The following is a 20,738-nucleotide window of genomic DNA, read 5'->3' as shown; positions in this document are numbered from 1 at the left end:
TGACACAGGTATTTGAGAGAAACCAGAATAACCTTCTAGAAAGCAGAAATGTGTGTGTTTGGATAGTCTTTCTAGCATTTGATCGATAAAAGGTAAAGGGTAATGATCTTTCTTAGTAGCTTTATTTAATGTACGAAAATCAATTACCATCCTATAACCTGTAATAATTCTTTGCGGGATCAATTCTTCTTTATCATTAGGAACAACGGTAATACCTCCCTTTTTAGGAACACAATGGACATGGCTTACCCAATCACTATCAGCAACGGGATAAATTATACCTGCCTCAAGGAGCTTTAGTATCTCCTTTCTTACCACTTCTTTCATCTTAGGATTCAATCGTCGTTGAGGATCTCTAACTGGTTTTGGCATCGTCCTCCAAATTAATTTTGTGTTGGCATAACGTGGGACTAATGCCCTTGAGATCATCCAGAGTATATCCAATAGCAGCACGGTGCTTCTTCAGAGTTTTCAATAATCTTTCTTCTTCTTGCTCTGAAAGGTTAGCACTAATAATAACAGGATATATTTTCTTTTCATCAAGATAAGCATACTTAAGATTATCAGGTAATGGTTTGAGTTCAAACACGGGATCACCCTTGGGTGGAGGGGGATCCCCAAGAATTTCAACGGGTAGGTTGTGTTTCAGAATAGGTTCCTGTTGGAGGAACACTTTATCTATTTCCCTTCTTTCATTCATAAACGTATCATTTTCATGGTCTAGCAAATATTGTTCTAACGGATCAGTAGGAGGCACGGCAATAGAAGCAAGACCAATAATCTCATCCTTACTAGGTGATTCTTTATCACGGGGTTGTCTACGAAACTTAGCAAAATTAAACTCATGAGACACATCCCCTAAGCCAATTGTAACCGTATCCTTTTCACAATCAATCCTAGCATTAACAGTATTCAAGAAGGGTCTACCAAAAATAATGGGACAAAAGTCATCTTGTGGGGAACCAAGAACAAGAAAATCAGCAGGATATTTAACCTTCCCACACAAGACTTCAACATCTCTAACAATCCCAAATGGCTTAATAGTATCCCTATTGGCAAGCTTAATTGTAACATCTATATCTTCCAATTCAGCGGGTGCAATATCATGCATAATTTCTTTATATAAGTCAATGGGTATTGCACTAGCACTAGCACCCATATCACATAAGCCATGATAACAATGATCTCCTATTTTAACAGAAATAACAGGCATGCCTACAACAGGTCTATGTATCTTAGCATTGGGTCTAGCAATATTAGCAGTCTCACCACAGAAGTAAATAACATGCCCATCTAAATTATCATCCAAGAGATCTTTAACCATAGCAATACTAGGTTCAACTTTGATTTGCTCGGGAGGTGTATAAGTCCTAGTATTACTCTTACGAACAACAGTCGAAGTTTTAGCATGATCCTTTATCCTAATAGGAAAAGGAGGTTTCTCAACATAAGTAGTAGGAACAATAGGATCACTATAAGTGACAGTCTTTTCTTCAACTGTAATAGGTGCAGCTACTTTTACTTCAATGGGAGGATTATATTTAAACCAATTCTCCTTAGGGAGATCAACGTGAGTAGCAAAAGATTCACAAAAAGCAGCTACTATCTCAGAGTCAAGTCCATACTTAGCGCTAAATCCTCGAAAAGCATCGGTATCCATAAAAGATTTAACACAATCAAACTTAGGTGTCATACCTGACTCCTTACCATCGTGGGAACCCCAATCTTCAGAGTTGCGTTTAATTCTTTCCAATAAGTCCCACTTGAATTCAATAGTCTTCAGCATATAAGAACCAGCACAGGAAGTATCGAGCATGTTGCGATCATTGGGAGAAAGCCGAGCATAAATTTTTTGAATAATCATTTCTCTAGAGAGCTCATGATTGGGGCATGAATATAACATTGACTTAAGCCTCCCCCAAGCTTGAGCGATGCTTTCTCCTTCGCGAGGCCAGAAATTATATATGTAATTACGATCACGATGAACAAGATGCATAGGATAGAACTTCTGGTGAAATTCCAACTTCAATCTTTTATAATTCCAAGATCCCGTATCATCACATAGCCTATACCATGTCAATGCATCCCCCTTCAAAGATAAAGGGAAGACCTTCCTTTTGACAACATCATCGGGAATACCTGCAAGCTTAAATAATCCACAAACTTCATCCACAAAGATAAGGTGTAAATCGGGATGCAATGTTCCATCTCCTGCAAAGGGATTAGCTAGCAGTTTCTCTATCATACCAGAAGGAATCTCAAAGTAAATATTTTCAGTAGGTTCAGTAGGTTGAGGAGCAACTCTTTGCTCTTCTGGTCGGGGTGAAGATACCCCGAACAAGCCCCTCAAAGGATTAGTTTCCATAGTAACAAGTGACAGAAAATTTCAGCACACTATATAAATGTTTCCTTACCAAGTTCCACTCACCAAAGGCGCTTCACTCCCCGGCAACGGCGCCAGAAAAGAGTCTTGATGACCCACAAGTATAGGGGATCTATCATAGTCCTTTCGATAAGTAAGAGTGTCGAACCCAACGAGGAGCAGAAGGAAATGACAAGCGGTTTTCAGTAAGGTTTTCTCTGCAAGCACTGAAATTGTAGGTAAATAAAGTGCAGCAAGGTGGCCCAATCCTTTTTGTAGCAAAGGACAAGCTTGGACAATTTCTTATAATGAGAAAAGAGCTCCCGAGGACACATGGGAATTATCGTCAAGCTAGTTTTCATCACGCTCATATGATCCGCGTTCGGTACTTTGATAATTTGATATGTGGGTGGACCGGTGCTTGGGTACTGCCCTTACTTGGACAAGCATCCCACTTATGATTAACCCCTATTGCAAGCATCCGCAACTACAAAAGCAGTATTAAGGTAAACCTAACCACAACATTAAACATATGGATCCAAATCAGCCCCTTACGAAGCAACGCATAAACTAGGGTCTAAGCTTCTGTAACTCTAGCAACCCATCATCTACTTATTACTTCCCAATGCCTTCCTCTAGGCCCAAATAATGGTGAAGTGTCATGTAGTCGACGTTCACATAACACCACTAGAGGAAAGACAACATACATCTCATCAAAATATCGAACGAATACCAAATTCACATGAGTACTAATAGCAAGACTTCACCCATGTCCTTAGGAACAAACATAACTACTCACAAAGCATATTCATGTTCATAATCAGAGGAGTAATAATATGCATTAAGGATCTGAACATATGATCTTCCACCAAGTAAACCAATTAGCATCAACTACAAGGAGTAATCAACACTACTAGCAACCCACAGGTACCAATTTGTGGTTTTGATACAAGATTGGATACAGGAGATGAACTAGGGTTTTGAGAGGAGATGGTGATGGTGAAGATGTTGATGGAGATTGACCCCCTCCCGATGAGAGGGTCGTTGGTGATGATTTCCCCCTCCCGGAGGGAAGTTTCCCCGGTAGAACAGCTCTGCCGGAGCTCTAGATTGGTTCCGCCAAGGTTCCGCCTCGCGGCGGCGGAGTTTCGTCCCGTAAGCTTGCCTCTGATTTTTTTCCAGGGTAAAAGCCTTCATATAGCAGAAGATGGGCACCGGAGGGCCACCAGGGGGCCCAGGAGACAGGGGGCGCGCCCAGTAGGGGTGGGCGCGCCCCCACCCTCCTGGCCAGGGTGTGGGTCCCCTCTGGTGTTTTCTTCGCTCAATAATTCTTATTAATTCCAAAACTGACTTTCGTGGAGTTTCAAGATTTTTGGAGCTGTGCAGAATAGGTTTCCAATATTTGCTCCTTTTCCAGCCAGAATTCCAGTTGCCGGCATTCCCCCTCTTCATGGTAAACCTTGTAAATAAGAGAGAATAGCCATAGGTATTGAGACATAATGTGTAATAACAGCCCATAATGCAATAAATATTGATATAAAAGCATGATGCAAAATGGACGTATCAGTCATGTCTACATAGTTCTCGAACCCGTAGGGTCCGCACGCTTAACGTTCGATGACGATTTGTATTATGAGTTATGTGATTCGATGACCGAAGTTTGTTCGGAGTCCCGGATGAGATCATGGACGTGACGAGGAGTCTCAAAATGGTCGAGACGTAAAGATCGATATATTGGAAGGCTATATTCGGACATCGGAAATGTTCGGAGTGATTCGGTATTTTTCGGAATACCGGAGAGTTACGGGAATTCGCCGGGGGAAGTAATGGGCCTTAATGGGCCATACGGGAAAGGAGAGAAGGGCCTCAAGGGGTGGCTGCGCGCCCCCCATGGGCTGCTCCGAATTGGACTAGGAGGGGGCGGCGCCCCCTCCTTCCTTCTCCCCTCTTCCTCCTTCCCTCCTTCTCCTACTAGGAATAGGAAAGAGGAGGAGAATCCTACTTGGGCTGGAGAGTCCTAGTAGGATTCCCCACACCTGGCGCGTGATAGAGGCAAAGGTGTCCCGTCTTTCGATGAGATGATGGATATCGCTTTGGTGGAAGTCGACTTTGACGATCCGACTACGAACGTGCGATGACGTCGCGCCTTAGCAATCGCTAAACCAACTCCGAGAGGTTATTGACCACGCCGGAGCACGATCAACCTGACCACGAGGGTCTGTTTCCCACGAGCAAACGAAGAACAAGCAAGAAACTGAGATTGCAATCTGGATATTGCGAATATAAGATGAGAGCTTTATTGATCAAGGTGGGGTTCTGTGACGCCTTTGTCTGGTCGTTGAACACAAACGAAGTACGTGAAGTTGCAGCTATGGCGAACTTTTAATCTAAACAAAACCCAAAGTCTAAATGACGCCCTAAGGGCTGTATATATGGAGGAAGAGGGGGGAATTTTGTGGCCCTTGGGGAAGGGGTCCGAAACAAACCCTATCTCTTGTTTCCCCACACATACGGACTCTCAAAATAGCCTATACTCAAGTATTTCGAAATTACATGGGCCTGGCCCAATAATAAGGTGACGCGGCACCTAGAATAGCCTCTGGACGAAAGTTATGAAGTAGCATCTTGTATATTTCGTCCAAGGCTTCATGCACGCATTATGGTGGCTTCAATGTCCTGAAATCATCACTTGTAACTCCGTTCTTGTCCCCCATGCACATGCCATCATCTCCATGCTTGTTCTTGCTCCAATGTTCATCCTTCTCAAAGCTAGGCCCTTCATTTGTAAGCAAAACAAATGTATCCAATTTAGGCAGCATCATATTCTCATGAACATTAGAATCATTACCAAGAAACGAAAGTACCTGGTAATTTAATTGGCGTGCGCGAGCTCTAGTAATTGGTCCAGTATGTATAGCAGCAGGGGCTGTGGGTGTAACAATGGTATTGATGTCCTCATCATCCTCCCCTTCTTGAAATGAAGTCGTCCTCGACGGAAGCTCATCTTCCTCACCCAAATAAGGCTTCAAATCTGCAATGTTAAAAGTGGGACTAACCCCAAAATCTGCAGGCAGCTCAAGTTTATATGCATTATCATTTATTTTCTCTAACACCTTAAATGGACCATCAGCACGTGGCATTAGCTTTGATTTGCGCAAATCAGGAAATCTATCCTTACGCAAATGTAACCAAACAAGATCTCCAGGTGCAAACACAACATGTTTTCTACCCTAATCTCCAGCAAGTTTATATTTAGCATTCATACGCTCAATGTTTTCCTTAGTTAACTCATGCATTTTTAAGATCAATTCAGCACGTTGTTTAGCATGAAAATTAACCTTCTCCGAAGATGGAAGAGGCAACAAATCAATAGGTGCACGAGGTAGGAAACCATACACAATTTCAAAAGGGCACATCTTAGTAGTAGAATGCAATGAATGATTATAAGCAAAATCAATATGAGGCAAGCATTCTTCCCACATTTTCTTATTATTCTTCAAAACAACCCTAAGCATAGTAGACAATGTTCTATTGACTACTTCAGTTTGTCCATCAGTTTGGGGGTGACAAGTAGTACTAAAAAGCAGTTTAGTCCCCAACTTAACCCATAAACATCTCCAAAAGTGGCTAAGAAATTTAGTATCACGATCTGAAACAATAGTATTTGGCACACCATGCAAATGAATAATTTCACGGAAGAACAAATCAGCAACATTAACAGCATCATCGCTTTTATGACATGGTATAAAGTGTGCCATTTTTGAGAATCTATCCACGACAACAAATATGCTATCCCTCCCCTTCTTTGTTCGAGGTACACCTAAAACAAAGTCCATAGATATATCCTCCCAAGGAACACTAGGTACAGGCAAAGGCATATATAAACCATGAGGATTGAGTCGTGACTTAGCTTTGTGACATGTAGTGCAGCGAGCAACAAAACGCTCAACATCCCGTCTCATCTTTGGCCAAAAGAAATGTGTAGCAAGTACGTCCTCCGTCTTCTTCACGCCAAAGTGTCCCATTAATCCTCCTCCATGCGCGTCCTACAACAACAAAAGACGAAGAGAGCTAGCTGGAATGCATAGCTTGTTAGCCCGGAACACAAATCCATCATTAACGACAAACTTGTTCCAGGTTCTTCCTTCTTTACAATTCTGCAAAACATCTTTAAAATCAGCATCATGCACATATTGATCTTTGATGGTCTCCAAACCAAATATTTTGAAGTCAAGTTGTGAAAGCATAGTATAGCGACGAGACAATGCATTAGCAATAACATTTTCTTTACCCTTCTTGTGTTTAATGACATAAGGGAAAGTTTCAATGAATTCAACCCATTTAGCATGTCTACGATTCAGTTTAGCTTGACTTTTAATATGTTTCAAAGATTCATGATCAGAATGTATAACAAATTCTTTGGGCCATAAATAATGTTGCCATGTTTCTAAAGTCCGAACAAGAGCATATAGTTCTTTAGCATAAGTAGAATAATTCAGACTAGGCCCACTCAATTTTTCAGAAAAGTATGCAACAGGTTTGCCATCTTGTAATAACACACCTCCTAATCCAATTCCACTAGCATCACATTCAAGCTCAAAAGTCTTATTAAAATCAGGAAGTTGGAGTAAAGGAGCATGTGTCAACTTATCTTTCAATACCGTGAAGGCTTCTTCTTGTGCGGTACCCCAAACAAAAGGCACATCCTTCTTTGTAAGCTCGTTGAGAGGTGCAGCAATGGTGCTAAAATCTCTCACAAAACGCCTATAGAAACCAGCGAGTCCAAGAAAACTCCGCACTTGTGTGACCGTTTTGGGCTGCGGCCAACTCTCAATAGCTTCAATCTTGGCTTTATCAACTTCAATTCCCTGTGGAGTAACAACATAGCCAAGAAAAGATACTCGGTCGGTGCAAAAGGTGCACTTCCCAAGGTTACCAAACAAACGTGCATCACGTAGAGCAATAAAAACAGCACGTAAATGTTCCAAATGTTCTTCCAAAGATTTGCTATAAATCAGTATATCATCAAAATAGACTACCACAAATCGTCCAATGAAAGCACGTAAAACTTCGTTCATTAGTCTCATGAAAGTACTAGGTGCATTAGTTAACCCAAAAGGCATGACTAACCACTCATATAAACCAAACTTAGTTTTAAATGCAGTTTTCCATTCATCTCCCAATTTCATACGAATTTGATGGTATCCACTACGCAAATCAACTTTGGAGAATATTATAGAGCCACTCAATTCATCAAGCATATCATCTAGCCTAGGAATAGGATGACGATAACGAATAGTAATATTATGAATGCCTCTACAATCAACACACATACGCGACGTACCATCCTTTTTAGGCACTAGTATAATAGGAACAGCACAAGGACCAAGAGATTCGCGTATATAACCTTTGTCGAGCAGCTCCTGTACTTGACGCATAATCTCCTTCGTCTCCTCTGGATTGGTACGGTATGGTGCACGGTTGGGTAGCGATGCACCGGGAATTAAGTCAATTTGATGCTCAATCCCTCGAATAGGTGGTAATCCCGGTGGCACGTCTTGTGGGAAGACGTCAGCGAACTCCTGCAAAATGTTAGTGACAGCAGGGGGCAAAGAGGAAGGCACGTCCTCGAATGAAAATAATGCCTCTTTGCACACAAAAGCATAGCAAACAGATTTGCTGAAATCCAGCTCATCAATATCAGATTTTGTGGCAAGTAAACATGCACTTTTCAATTTAATTTCAGAAACAACACTAGATGGTTTATTATTAGGTTTCATTTGTTGCTCAAATTCTTTTGCCACAATCTGATTTTCACTCTTATTTTTCTCCTGTTTTGCTTTATTAGCTCTATTAATGTCATCTTTCAAAATGGAATCAGGAGTCATAGGAAGCAAAGTAATATTTTTATCCTTATGAACAAGAGTATACTGATTGTTTCTACCATGGTGTACAGAATTTTTATCAAATTACCATGGTCTACCAAGTAATAAGGAACATGCTTGCATGGGTACCACATCACAATCAACATAATCAGCATATGTAGAGATACTAAAATGCACATGAATAGTATGTGTTACCTTAACCTTGCCGCTGTTGTTGAACCATTGGATGTAGTAAGGATGTGGATGTGATCTTGTGGTGAGAGATAGCTTCTCCACCATCTCCATGCTAGCCAAGTTGTTACAGCTCCCTCCATCTATGATGACGCGAACAGAACGTTCCTTCACAACTCCCTTTGTATGGAACAAATTATGCCTCTGATTTTGCTCTGCTTGTGTGACCTGCACACTCAAAACACGTTGAGCAACTAAACATTCATACCTGTCAGCGTCTTCAGGAGCCATGTATTGCGTCTCATTTTCAGAATCATCTCCACCATGTTCTTCACGTGTAATAAGAGCCAAAGTCTCCTCATCATAGTCACTAGCGGACTCATACCCACCATCCTCAGTAGCAATCATCACACGCTGAGATTTGCATTCTCTTGCATAATGTCCTCTTCCCTTACAACGATGACAAATAATATCACTTGTGTGCCCTGTTGACGCCATGGAAGAAGAAGAGCTCTGCGCAGGCCCGGCAGGTGTGCTCTTGGCAGAGAGTGGTGGTTGTGCCTGCTTTCTTGTATCACGGCTGGGGGTGGCACCTGATGGAGGTGATGGTGAAGTGGAAGTAGAGGATGCACGTGGTGTCCATGATGATGGTCGACCTGCAGAAAAGTTAGTTCGCGCCAATGGCTGTCGATCCTGCACTTCACGTTCAGCTTTACAAGCAAGATGGAATAAACGAGTGATATTATTATAATCCTTATACTCTAGAATGGTCTGAATCTCTTTATTTAATCCACCCATAAAACGTGCAAGCATAGCTTCATTCTCCTCAACAATACCACATCTAATCATGCCAGTTTGTAATTCCTGATAATACTCTTCTACATAATTTTTTTCCTTGTCTTAAGCGCTACAATTTTTGAAGTAATTCACGTTGATAATATGGTGGAACCCAACGAGTACGCATAGCAGTTTTCAAAGCAGCCCAAGTAGCTGGAACAGGATATAATCTACAATGTTCAGACCACCAAACACATGCAAAGCTAGTGAAAGCACAAACAGCAGCAGGAACACGTCTCTCCTCAGGATATTGTAAACATGTAAATCGTTGTTCAGTTTCTAACTCCCAAGTAAGATATATATCAGGAACATATCTACCCTCAAATGGTGGAATATTCAATTTCAGTTTAGGGAGATGGTCATGATCTCGTACCTGAGGTGGTGGTGCCGGCCTACCGTTGCGAATATATACCTAAGGTCGACCTGTTGGTGGTGGTGCTGGTGGCTGCACGTAGTTCTGATTTTGATCAACCTCATCCTCATAATCGCCCGCATAATCGTCATCCTCCTCAGCCGCCGCAGTAGCAGGAGCCAAAGAAGCATCAACAGTAGGTGCAGCGGCACCCGAATTTTGACCAGTCTCAATTGGAACGCGCTGTGCTCGTCCCACTTGATTTGGAAGGCGGCGTTGGAGATGTGGTTGTTGTTGTTGTAGAGGTGCGACATATGCAGCCGGTGGTGGTTGGGGAAGATGCTTGAGTAATTCAGTAAACTTGTTATCCAGCTTTGTCTCAAACGACTTCTCCACGGCATCTATCTTCTCCATAGCCTCTTCAAATCTGTTTAGCACATCTCCCACCTGGCCACTCATCATTTTTTGAAATTTATCATGCAACTCCTTGTTCGTCATGTTCTCCCAATCAGTCTCATCGGCTTGTGATCCTGCCATGGTTAGCAGCAATAGAAACACAAAAGAATATGATCCTACAGACTACTAGGAAGTGGTGGTGATGGTGGTGTGTCACAAATCCTTCAAGCGAATCTCAAATTCTTACCAGTTCTTACCCAGCAGCAGGTGGTGATCGGCAACCGTTGTAGTCAAAACTCTCAAAGCTTGGATAGAGCGATTACGAGGGAGAGTCAAACGCACGATGTAGATGTATGTGGAGCTGGGAAGGCTTATAATATGGTAGCAAAAATGATCAGCAATAATCAATTCAGAGATGCAAAGTTGAATAAACGCTCAACGACGGTACTGTGCTGGTCCTAGGCTAGACCGTGCTAGAGACGCGAGCCTAGAACACTAACAAAATCATGGCGCTGCACGTAAACAAGGGAAAAGCACACTCTGGAATTTTTTTTTGCTCTTTTGTTTTTCGCGCTCTTTTTTTGCGCTCTTTTTTTTGCGAAAAATCACTATAATGGCGAGTGTCTCAAAACTCTTCCCAGGTCAAACTGACAGGATAGGCACAAAAATTTTTGACTATTTTTTTTCGGAAATCAGGGCAGCGACGACGAAAAAGTGCGACAAAAAATCACTATGATGGCGAGTGTCTCAAAACACTCCCCGGGACCTAAATATAGGATAGGGAAAAATATTTTTGGTCGCCGAAATTTTGGCCTAAAAACTGCCCGGGGGTCTCCAGACTCTTTTTTTTTTCTGAGACCTACTCAGGCAAGGAAACACGAAACGGAAAATAGATGGATCTCTAAAACAAACCGAATATGAAAAGAACTCGGATTGGTGGTGGATATATGGTGGTAGGATATGGCAGCGGTGGTGGTATATTGTAGCGGTGGTGGTATATGGATACGGATCGGTGGTGGTATATGGATACGGATTGGTGGTGGTATATGGATACGGATTCAAAGCGGTGGCGGATAAGCAATGGTGGTAGATGGCAAGGCAATGATGATGGTGCGGTGGCGGCGTGACAACTTATGACCAGAACTCGAAACTCTAAAAGACTAGACTCTAAGACCAGCAACTTGACATGACGATGCAACCGCAAATTCAACAAAGCAAAAACCCTAAAAAGATTATGCAAAGGCTCGGATTGGTTCGGATATGATGAACTAACCCTAATTTTTTTGTGTGGCTTTTTCGTGGACTGTAGGTATGAAGAACAGACTCGATCTAAACTACGAAAAACTGTAAAATCTCACCGAGCAACCTGGAAATCTGATACCACTTGATAGAGGCAAAGGTGTCCCGTCTTTCGATGAGATGATGGATATCGCTTTGGTGGAAGTCGACTTTGACGATCCGACTACGAACGTGCGATGACGTCGCACCTTAGCAATCGCTAAACCAACTCCGAGAGGTTATTGACCACGCCGGAGCACGATCAACTTGACCACGAGGGTTTGTTTCCTGCGAGCAAACGAAGAACAAGCAAGAAACTGAGATTGCAATCTGGATATTGCGAATATAAGATGAAAGCTTTATTGATCAAGGTGGGGTTCTGTGACGCCTTTGTCTGGTCGTTGAACACAAACGAAGTATGCGAAGTTGCAGCTATGGCGAACTTTTAATCTAAACAAAACCCAAAGTCTAAACGACGCCCTAAGGGCTGTATATATGGAGGAAGAGGGGGGAATTTCGTGGCCCTTGGGGAAGGGGTCCGAAACCAACCCTATCTCATGTTTCCCCACACATACGGACTCTAAAAATAGCCTATACTCAAGTATTTCGAAATTACATAGGCCTGGCCCAATAATAAGGTGACGCAGCACCTAGAATAGCCTCTGGACGAAAGTTATGAAGTAGCATCTTGTATATTTCGTCCAAGGCTTCCTGCACGCATTATGGTGGCTTCAACGTCCTGAAATCATCACTTGTAACTCCGTTCTTGTCCCCCATGCGCATTCCATCATCTCCATGCTTGTTCTTGCTCCAATGTTCATCCTTCTCAAAGCTAGGCCCTTCATTTGTAAGCAAAACAAATGTATCCAATTTAGGCAGCATCATATTCTCATGAACATTAGAATCATTACCAAGAAACGAAAGTACCAGGTAATTTAATTGGCGTCCGCGAGCTATAGTAATTGGTCCAGTATGTATAGCAGCAGGGGTTGTGGGTGTAACAATGGTATTGATGTCCTCATCAGCGCGCCCCCCTTGGGCCGGCCACCTCTTCCCTCCCCTCCTTTATATACGTGGCCAGGGGCACCCCATAGACACACAAGTTGATCTTTAGCCGTGTGCGGTGCCCCCCTCCACAGTTTTTTTCCACCTCGGTCATATCGACGTAGTGCTTAGGCGAAGCCCTGCGCCGGTAACTTCATCATCACCGTCACCACGCTGTCGTGCTGACGGAACTCTCCCCCGGCCTCAGCTGGATCTAGAGTTCGAGGGACGTCACCGAGCTGAACGTGTGCAGATCGCGGAGGTGCCGTGCGTTCGGTACTTGATCGGTTGGATCGCGAAGACGTTCGACTACATCAACCGCGTTACTTAACGCTTCCGCTTTCGGTCCACGAGGGTACGTGGACACACTCTCCCCTCTTGTTGATATGCATCACCTAGATAGATCTTGCATGATCGTAGGAACTTTTTTGAAATTACCGCGTTACCCAACACTGCGGCCCAACACGCTGTCAACACACAGGTATCGGACGTCCGACAGTTACCGGTCGTCCGGTGTCTCGCAGGCGTCCGGACGTCCGGTAAGGGTCGGACTTCCCACGTTTCGGCTCGGACGGGCATCTGTCGTATTTTTGATCGGGGTCGGACGTCCGAGGCATCGGTCGTCCGGTGGGTCTCGGACTTCTGGCGTTTTGGCTCGGACACGCATGTGTCGGATTTCCGGAGGGCGTTGGTCGTCCGGAGGCTGGAGGGCGTCGGACGTCCGGTACTTGTCGGTCGTCCGGCCACTGGAGTCTTTGTTGGCTGGAACTTGGGCTGACCGGTAGATGCTCCAGGCGTCGGACGTCCGACAGGGACCGATTGTCCGGTGGCTGTCAACTTCAGGCAGCTTCTTCTCTTGGTCCTTGTGCTTGGTGTCCTCGCCGTCTTGTCCGTTGGATGTAGTTGCTCCATGGCTATCCTCTAAGTACCTGATCACGCATAGGGTTTCCACTTGAGGTAGTAGCCATGTCTCATATGAAGAAAGTGGTAGTTCGGAGAGGAGCGAGTTCACCTTAGTTTCGATAGCCCTTGCCATAGGTCCATGTGGTGTCGTAGGACATGAAGGTAGGTCCATAGGGATGATCAAAGGATGCTCCACATCATCGACTCTGCTCTACCTCGCCGCGCGGCAGAAGCCGTCTCCGCCACCGACAACGGTGCCGCCCTTCACCCGAGCAAACGCCCCGGCGAGGTGTCCTCCATCCTTACGCGGGAGGCACGGCGGGCGCCGGCGCACGACGGAATGGGCGAAGCCACCCGCGCAGGACAGAATGGATAAGACGAAGGGGAGGATAGCAGACTGAATTCAGATGACTATAGTTTTTTTTTTGTAAAATTGAAACGTTTTCCAGAGTGCCATGAAAACAGGGACTGCGGGTTGATTTCATATAAACCGAGGTTTTTTTTTGCAAATCTGCCATGACGACGAAGAGCGTTTAGGCCCTGTTTGGTTCATAAGTCCTAAGACTTTTTCTAGTCCCAACTAAAAAGTCCCTCTCTGTTTGTTTCCAGGGACTAAAAAGTCCCTAGTCCATCCCTAGAGATTATCAAATGACCATGTTACCCCTAGTATACAGAAAAATAACAACCAAACAACACCATGGGGCGGCGGGGCAATAAGTGCAGGGAGGGGCATTGTTGAAAAAGTCCCCAAAAAGACTCTCCTTGAGAGTCTTTTTCATTTAGTTCCAAAAAAGTAACTTTCAGTCCCTAGCAGAACCTCCTATTTGGTTAAAAAGTCTTTAAGAGAGACTTTTTCTAGTCAAAAAAGTCACCGGAAACAAACACCCGTTATTAGAGAAAAATTTGCACGAGCCTTTAAGTGGAGAGGAGGAGATGCCCCCTCCAATGAATCTAACCCTAGTCGGTTCCCTTTTCCTCTACCCAGACCTCCTGTGAGCCAAGAAGCGGCGGAGGAGAGAGAAAAGCGCACCAGGGGCAGCAGTCGGCGGAATGGCGCCGCCGCCAAAGGCCTGGAAGGCGGATTACGCCAAGTCTGGGCGGTGCGCGTGCAAGTCGTGCAAGTCCCCCATTGGCAAGGACGCGCTCCGGCTCGGCAGGATGGTCCAGGCCACCTAGTTCGACGAGTTCATGCCCGTGCGTAGCATGTCCCTCCTCCCCTTCCTGCTCTCTCCGCCACGAATCTTTCTTTATTCCATGGATGAATCTATCTTTGATCTTTGACGGTTCGGCGAGGGTAGGTTTTGGCCTTTTGGGGCGGTTTTAGGGTTGTTGTTTTTTCTTTATGGGTCGGGGCCTAGAGGTGATTTCAGTGCTCTCACAGTGAAAATATGTAATGATTCGATCTGACATGGTTGGTTTTCATCTTGAGTTCGGAACACTTCCTCGCCTCGTGGTGCACTTTTATACTTTGATTTCAGTATTGGGTGTTCGTCACTCCATTATTTGTCCAATTTTCGCCCTTCTTTGCTTATATCATAGCCTTTTTTTCTTGCGTGTTTGCTTATATCATTGTCAATAGAACTCCTGAAACAATGATTGCTTTCTGCGGTTCAAGCTCCCTGCCATGTAAACTATAACCCATGCCATTATCTAATATTTACCATGGTTTTAGTCATTTATTTCTATTGTATGCTGATCACTATGAAGTCAATATTGTACTCATTCTGTCCCAAAACAGTGTGAATTAGATTTTTTAAATCAAACTTTTCAAGCTTTTGACTAAGTTTATCAAAAAATATCAATGTCTACAATACCAAATCAATACCATCATGAAATATATTTTCATATGGTATATATTTTGCATTGTAGATAAAGATAATCTTCTCTATAAATTTGGTCAAAGTTTACAAAGCTTGACTTATACGAAAACGAATGTGCACAAATACTATTTTCATTAGCATTTTTAACTGTCAGACAACCGTAGTTCTCATCGTTTCATTACTGGTCTTTGTAGTACTAGTGGGTGCTTAACTGTGTGGTGAAGAATCAATCCTGATTCCTGAAGTAGAACCATGTTTGTGATTCTATACTTGTTTGCTTTTGGCTTTTGTTTGATTATGTAGAAAACCTAATTGTGTCACTGGGAAATGCTATATTTTGTAGGGAAGTTAAGGAGACTCTTGGTTATTATCTGGTTCTAAACGCCACATTTATTTGATCATTTTCTATAACTTGTATAGCTTGCTTAGCATTATGTTTTCCCTGTCATTTAGGGTATGGAATTACGTGTGAATTATCCATGTCTTAGTGATAGTCTGATAAACTCATGATTTTCTGGAATTTTAAGTCTAAAGATTCTTTCTGGTGATTGGTGGGTTTTAAATAGGCAGAGGAAAATATGATGCCTCTTCCCAACTTATCTCAACGAAGCAATTTTGCTTATTTGCACTTCCATTTATAACTTTATAGTTCTTTTTTTCTCTCTTTTCCAGATGTGGAACCATGCCAGTTGCATCCTCAATAAGAAAAACCAGATAAGCTCGTATGTAACTGCGTCTCTTACTCATCAACTAGATTTTAGGCTTCAGTGTTCGGTCTGTTAGTTTATTTGAACTTCTTCTATCCGTGTATAATAAACCATGGAAAATTGAACTTCACTCAAACTTCTGACTAGTGTTGATGACATCGGAGGAATAGATGCACTTAGGTGGGACGATCAAGAGAAGATAAGGAACTATGTTGGAAATTCCTTAACTACTGCAACTACAAGATCCAAAGATGCTATTTCAGATAAATGTACTATTATGGTTGCTTAATCTGCCCGTGCGTCCTGTAGACGTTGCAGTGAAAAGATCGCAAAAGGCACTGTACGTATCCGTTGATCAGTTATTTTTCTACATTTCCTTTTTTGTGAATATTATTTTATTAGTCTCTATCGAACCCAGGAATTTATTCTTGCTGGTACATGTGCTTGTGTATAAATGTATGGTCCTGAAAAGAATCCTCCTTATAGTCAACAATCTTAATGGATTGTTCTCAGTTCTCACTTACTAGTGACTGTAGATAGAGATATGAGTTTCACATTCTTGAATGAACCTTGATGTAATTGCATACAACTATCACATAGCCACACTTCTAGTTCTAATTCTAATCACCTAGTGGGAAAATGTTTTACTCTCTCAAACCTGAACTTGTTCTTGATTTTTTTAACTGAGAAGTTGAACTATGATATATACGGCTACGAAACACATAAACATGGCATAGTGTTTGTCTCTTGAAGAAAAGAACATGGCAAGTTGTTTCCTGTACCCAGTGGCGGAGCCAATACTCTGAATTCTGGGTGTACAGAGTTCAGGGGAAAAAGTCCAATTTTAAATTAGACAAATAGAAAATATCATCCATGACACCGTATTTCATGCAAAAGACATTATCTCACATGCCCTGTTGTAGTCAGTGCCGAAGGGTGGCACTGACATTTCCAATCGCCAGTCGCTCTAGCCTCTGGGCCTCCAGCTCTCGAGCAAAAATGGCGTAACCTGGCCAGCTAGCTTCGGAGCTCCCAGTTGATTAGGGCCTCAAGCCAGGTGGGCTCTTTGCGGGATTGGCCAGCTGCCTAGATAGTGGGCTTTTGGGAAGAAAGAGTGAGAAGACAGTTAGGTAATGGGTTGTGGGATAGGCTGCCAACAATTTTTTTGAATTATTACAGCTAGCGTATGGCACAAACAGGTATGGCTTATATACCTACAGTACTTGAATTCTTTGGGCAGAAATAAGTACCTATCTTGATGAGGACATCAATACCATTGTTACACCCACAGCCCCTGCTGCTATACATACTGGACCAATTACTAGAGCTCGCGCACGCCAATTAAATTACCAGGTACTTTCGTTTCTTGGTAATGATTCTAATGTTCATGAGAATATGATGCTGCCTAAATTGGATACATTTGTTTTGCTTACAAATGAAGGGCCTAGCTTTGAGAAGGATGAACATTGGAGCAAGAACAAGCATGGAGATGATGGCATGCGCATGGGGGACAAGAACGGAGTTACAAGTGATGATTTCAGGACGTTGAAGCCACCATAATGCGTGCATGAAGCCTTGGACGAAATGTACAAGATGCTGCGTCATAACTTTCGTCCAGAGGCTATTCTAGGTGCTGCGTCACCTTATTATTGGGCCAGGCCCATGTAATTTCGAAATACTTGAGTATAGGCTATTTTTAGAGTCCGTATGTGTGGGGAAACAAGAGATAGGGTTGGTTTCGGACCCCTTCCCCAAGGGCCACGAAATTCCCCCCTCTTCCTCCATATATACAGCCCTTAGGGCGTCGTTTAGACTTTGGGTTTTGTTTAGATTAAAAGTTCGCCATAGCTGCAATTTCGCGTACTTCGTTTGTGTTCAACGACCAGACAAAGGCGTCACAGAACCCCACCTTGATCAATAAAGCTTTCATCTTATATTCACAATATCCAGATTGCAATCTCAGTTTCTTGCTTGTTCTTCGTTTGCTCGCAGGAAACAGACCCTCGTGGTCAGGTTGATCGTGCTCCGGCGTGGTCAATAACCTCTCGGAGTTGGTTTAGCGATTGCTAAGGCGCGACGTCCTCGCACGTTCGTAGTCGGATCGTCAAAGTCGACTTCCATCAAAGCGATATCCACCATCTCATCGAAAGACGGGACACCTTTGCCTCTATCATATCTGGCTCTGCCCATGCCTGTACCATACTTATGACTAAGTTAGACTGCATTTCAGGTTGCAGATAATGCCCAAGCTTTTATTGTTCTGTTGTGTTGGAATCTGGAATAACTGTAATATCCTGGAAATGCATCAAGTTGCTATCTTGTCATATAAAAACCCTATGCCAGTAGCCCAGGGGCATGCCCAGGCTCAGTAATGGGGTTGCAAACAGCACTGGATCTCAAAATATTTTCCTTGCTATATTTCATGTATAGTATATACTGTTGACACCCCATTTTAGGTGAAAATTACGAGTGATTTTATTGTGGGACACCGGGTCATTTTTTGCTGTGTCCATCCCTGCACTAGCCTACTATGTCATCTGCAAAAAGAAGGGTTAAGCCAAATAAGTCATGAGAAGTAGGAATTGGTAGCACAACTTATTGTGTTGATTTTCATTTTTTCTGCGTATATGGAATTCCTAATTGTGTGCTTGATTGGTTGATAAATGATATTAATTTCTTGAGTCCAGACCAAAACATTCTGTTGTTTATACATACATGTTTGATTTGTAATCTTTCATTTACCTCACCAAATATAATCTGAGAAGATACTAACATTTAGTACCAGTGCTAGGGTAACTTTATGCTTTGAAATCATGTTCTTTTTCTTGACTCGTAAATTGTGTCGGTAACAGTTTGCTTTTTGGAAATGTTGATTAGGTTCATGTTTCATCTAAACTTGATGGTCAAGGTTGGTATCGTGTCAGTTGCTTTTTGGAAATGTCACCAACTGCAAGTGTTGAGAAATTCCTAGGCTGGGAGACCTTGTCGCACGATGATAGAGGAGCTATTCTTGATGTTTTAAAGAAGAGCGATGCCAACAAACGTAATGAAGCATATTGAGATCAGAGTTTTTCCTCCCTTTTTCTTTTTTTTTTGTAACTTAATTTGGTAATCTGACTTGGTTTATATGTAATGGTCATCAAGAAGAAACAACTTCGAAGGGCTCCAAGCGCAAGATTGGTGACTTTGATATGCATGACCACAAAGCTCCCAAGTTAGATGGAAGTATATCCGAAGGTGCGACACGAAACAAAGGAAAACTTGTTGCACCATGTGATCCCAATGCTAGTTCTGCTAATCTACACCAAAAGCTTAAAGAGCAAAGTGGCACACTTTGGAAGTTAGAGTGATATAGGCAAAGGTGTCCCGTCTTTCGATGAGATGATGGATATCGCTTTGGTGGAAGTCGACTTTGACGATCCGACTACGAACGTGCGAGGACGTCGCGCCTTAGCAATCGCTAAACCAACTCCGAGAGGTTATCGACCACGCCGGAGCACGATCAACCTGACCACAAGGGTCTGTTTCCTGCGAGCAAACGAAGAACAAGCAAGAAACTGAGATTGCAATCTGGATATTGCGAATATAAGATGAAAGCTTTATTGATCAAGGTGGAGTTCTGTGACGCCTTTGTCTGGTCGCTGAACACAAACGAAGTACGCGAAGTTGCAGCTATGGCGAACTTTTAATCTAAACAAAACCCCAAGTCTAAACGACGCCCTAAGGGCTGTATATATGGAGGAAGAGGGGGGGAATTTCGTGGCCCTTGAGGAAGGGGTCCGAAACCAACCCTATCTCTTGTTTCCCCACACATACGGACTCTAAAAACAACCTATACTGATGTATTTCGAAATTACATGGGCCTGGCCCAATAATAAGGTGACGCAGCACCTAGAATAGCCTCTGGACGAAAGTTATGAAGTAGCATCTTGTATATTTCGTCCAAGGTTTCATGCACGCATTATGGTGGCTTCAACGTCTTGAAATCATCACTTGTAACTCCGTTCTTGTTCCCCGTGCGCATGCCATCATCTCCATGCTTGTTCTTGCTCCTATGTTCATCCTTCTCAAAGCTAGGCCCTTCATTTGTAAGCAAAACAAATGTATCCAATTTAGGCAGCATCATATTCTCATGAATATTAGAATCATTACCAAGAAACGAAAGTACCTGGTAATTTAATTGGCGTGCGCGAGCTCTAGTAATTGGTCCAGTATGTATAGCAGCAGGGGCTGTGGGTGTAACAATGGTATTGATGTCCTCATCATCCTCCCCTTCTTGAAATGAAGTCGTCCTCGACGGAAGCTCATCTTCCTCACCCAAATAAGGCTTCAAATCTGCAATGTTAAAAGTGGGACTAACCCCAAAATCTGCAGGCAGCTCAAGTTTATATGCATTATCATTTATTTTCTCTAACACCTTAAAAGGACCATCAGCACGTGGCATTAGCTTTGATTTGCGCAAATCAGGAAATCTATCCTTACGCAAATGTAACCAAACAAGATCTCCAGGTGCAAACACAACATGTTTTCTACCCTTATCTCCAGCAAGTTTATATTTAGCATTCATACGCTCAATGTTTTCCTTAGTTAACTCATGCATTTTTAAGATCAATTCAGCACGTTGTTTAGCATCAAAATTAACCTTCTCCGAAGATGGAAGAGGCAACAAATCAATAGGTGCACGAGGTAGGAAACCATACACAATTTCAAAAGGGCACATCTTAGTAGTAGAATGCAATGAACGATTATAAGCAAACTCAATATGAGGCAAGCATTCTTCCCACATTTTCTTATTATTCTTCAAAACAGCCCTAAGCATAGTAGACAATGTTCTATTGACTAGTTCAGTTTGTCCATCAGTTTGGGGGTGACAAGTAGTACTAAAAAGCAGTTTAGTCCCCAACTTAGCCCATAAACATCTCCAAAAGTGGCTAAGAAATTTAGTATCACGATCGGAAACAATAGTATTTGGCACACCATGCA

The 20,738-nt window shown here is 42.9% G+C and overlaps 1 pseudogene; it reads left to right on the top strand.

Annotated features, from left to right (window-relative positions):
* Positions 1 to 14,278: 14,278 nt before the first annotated feature.
* On the top strand, positions 14,279 to 19,371 carry LOC109785972 (poly [ADP-ribose] polymerase 1-like; annotated as a pseudogene).
* The last annotated feature ends 1,367 nt before the right edge of the window (positions 19,372 to 20,738 follow it).

This window comes from Aegilops tauschii, chromosome 3, assembly GCF_002575655.3.
Source record: "Aegilops tauschii subsp. strangulata cultivar AL8/78 chromosome 3, Aet v6.0, whole genome shotgun sequence".
Lineage (NCBI taxonomy): Eukaryota > Viridiplantae > Streptophyta > Magnoliopsida > Poales > Poaceae > Aegilops > Aegilops tauschii.
The sequence above is the reverse complement of the archived record's forward strand: the minus strand, read 5'-3'. Positions and strand labels throughout refer to the sequence as shown.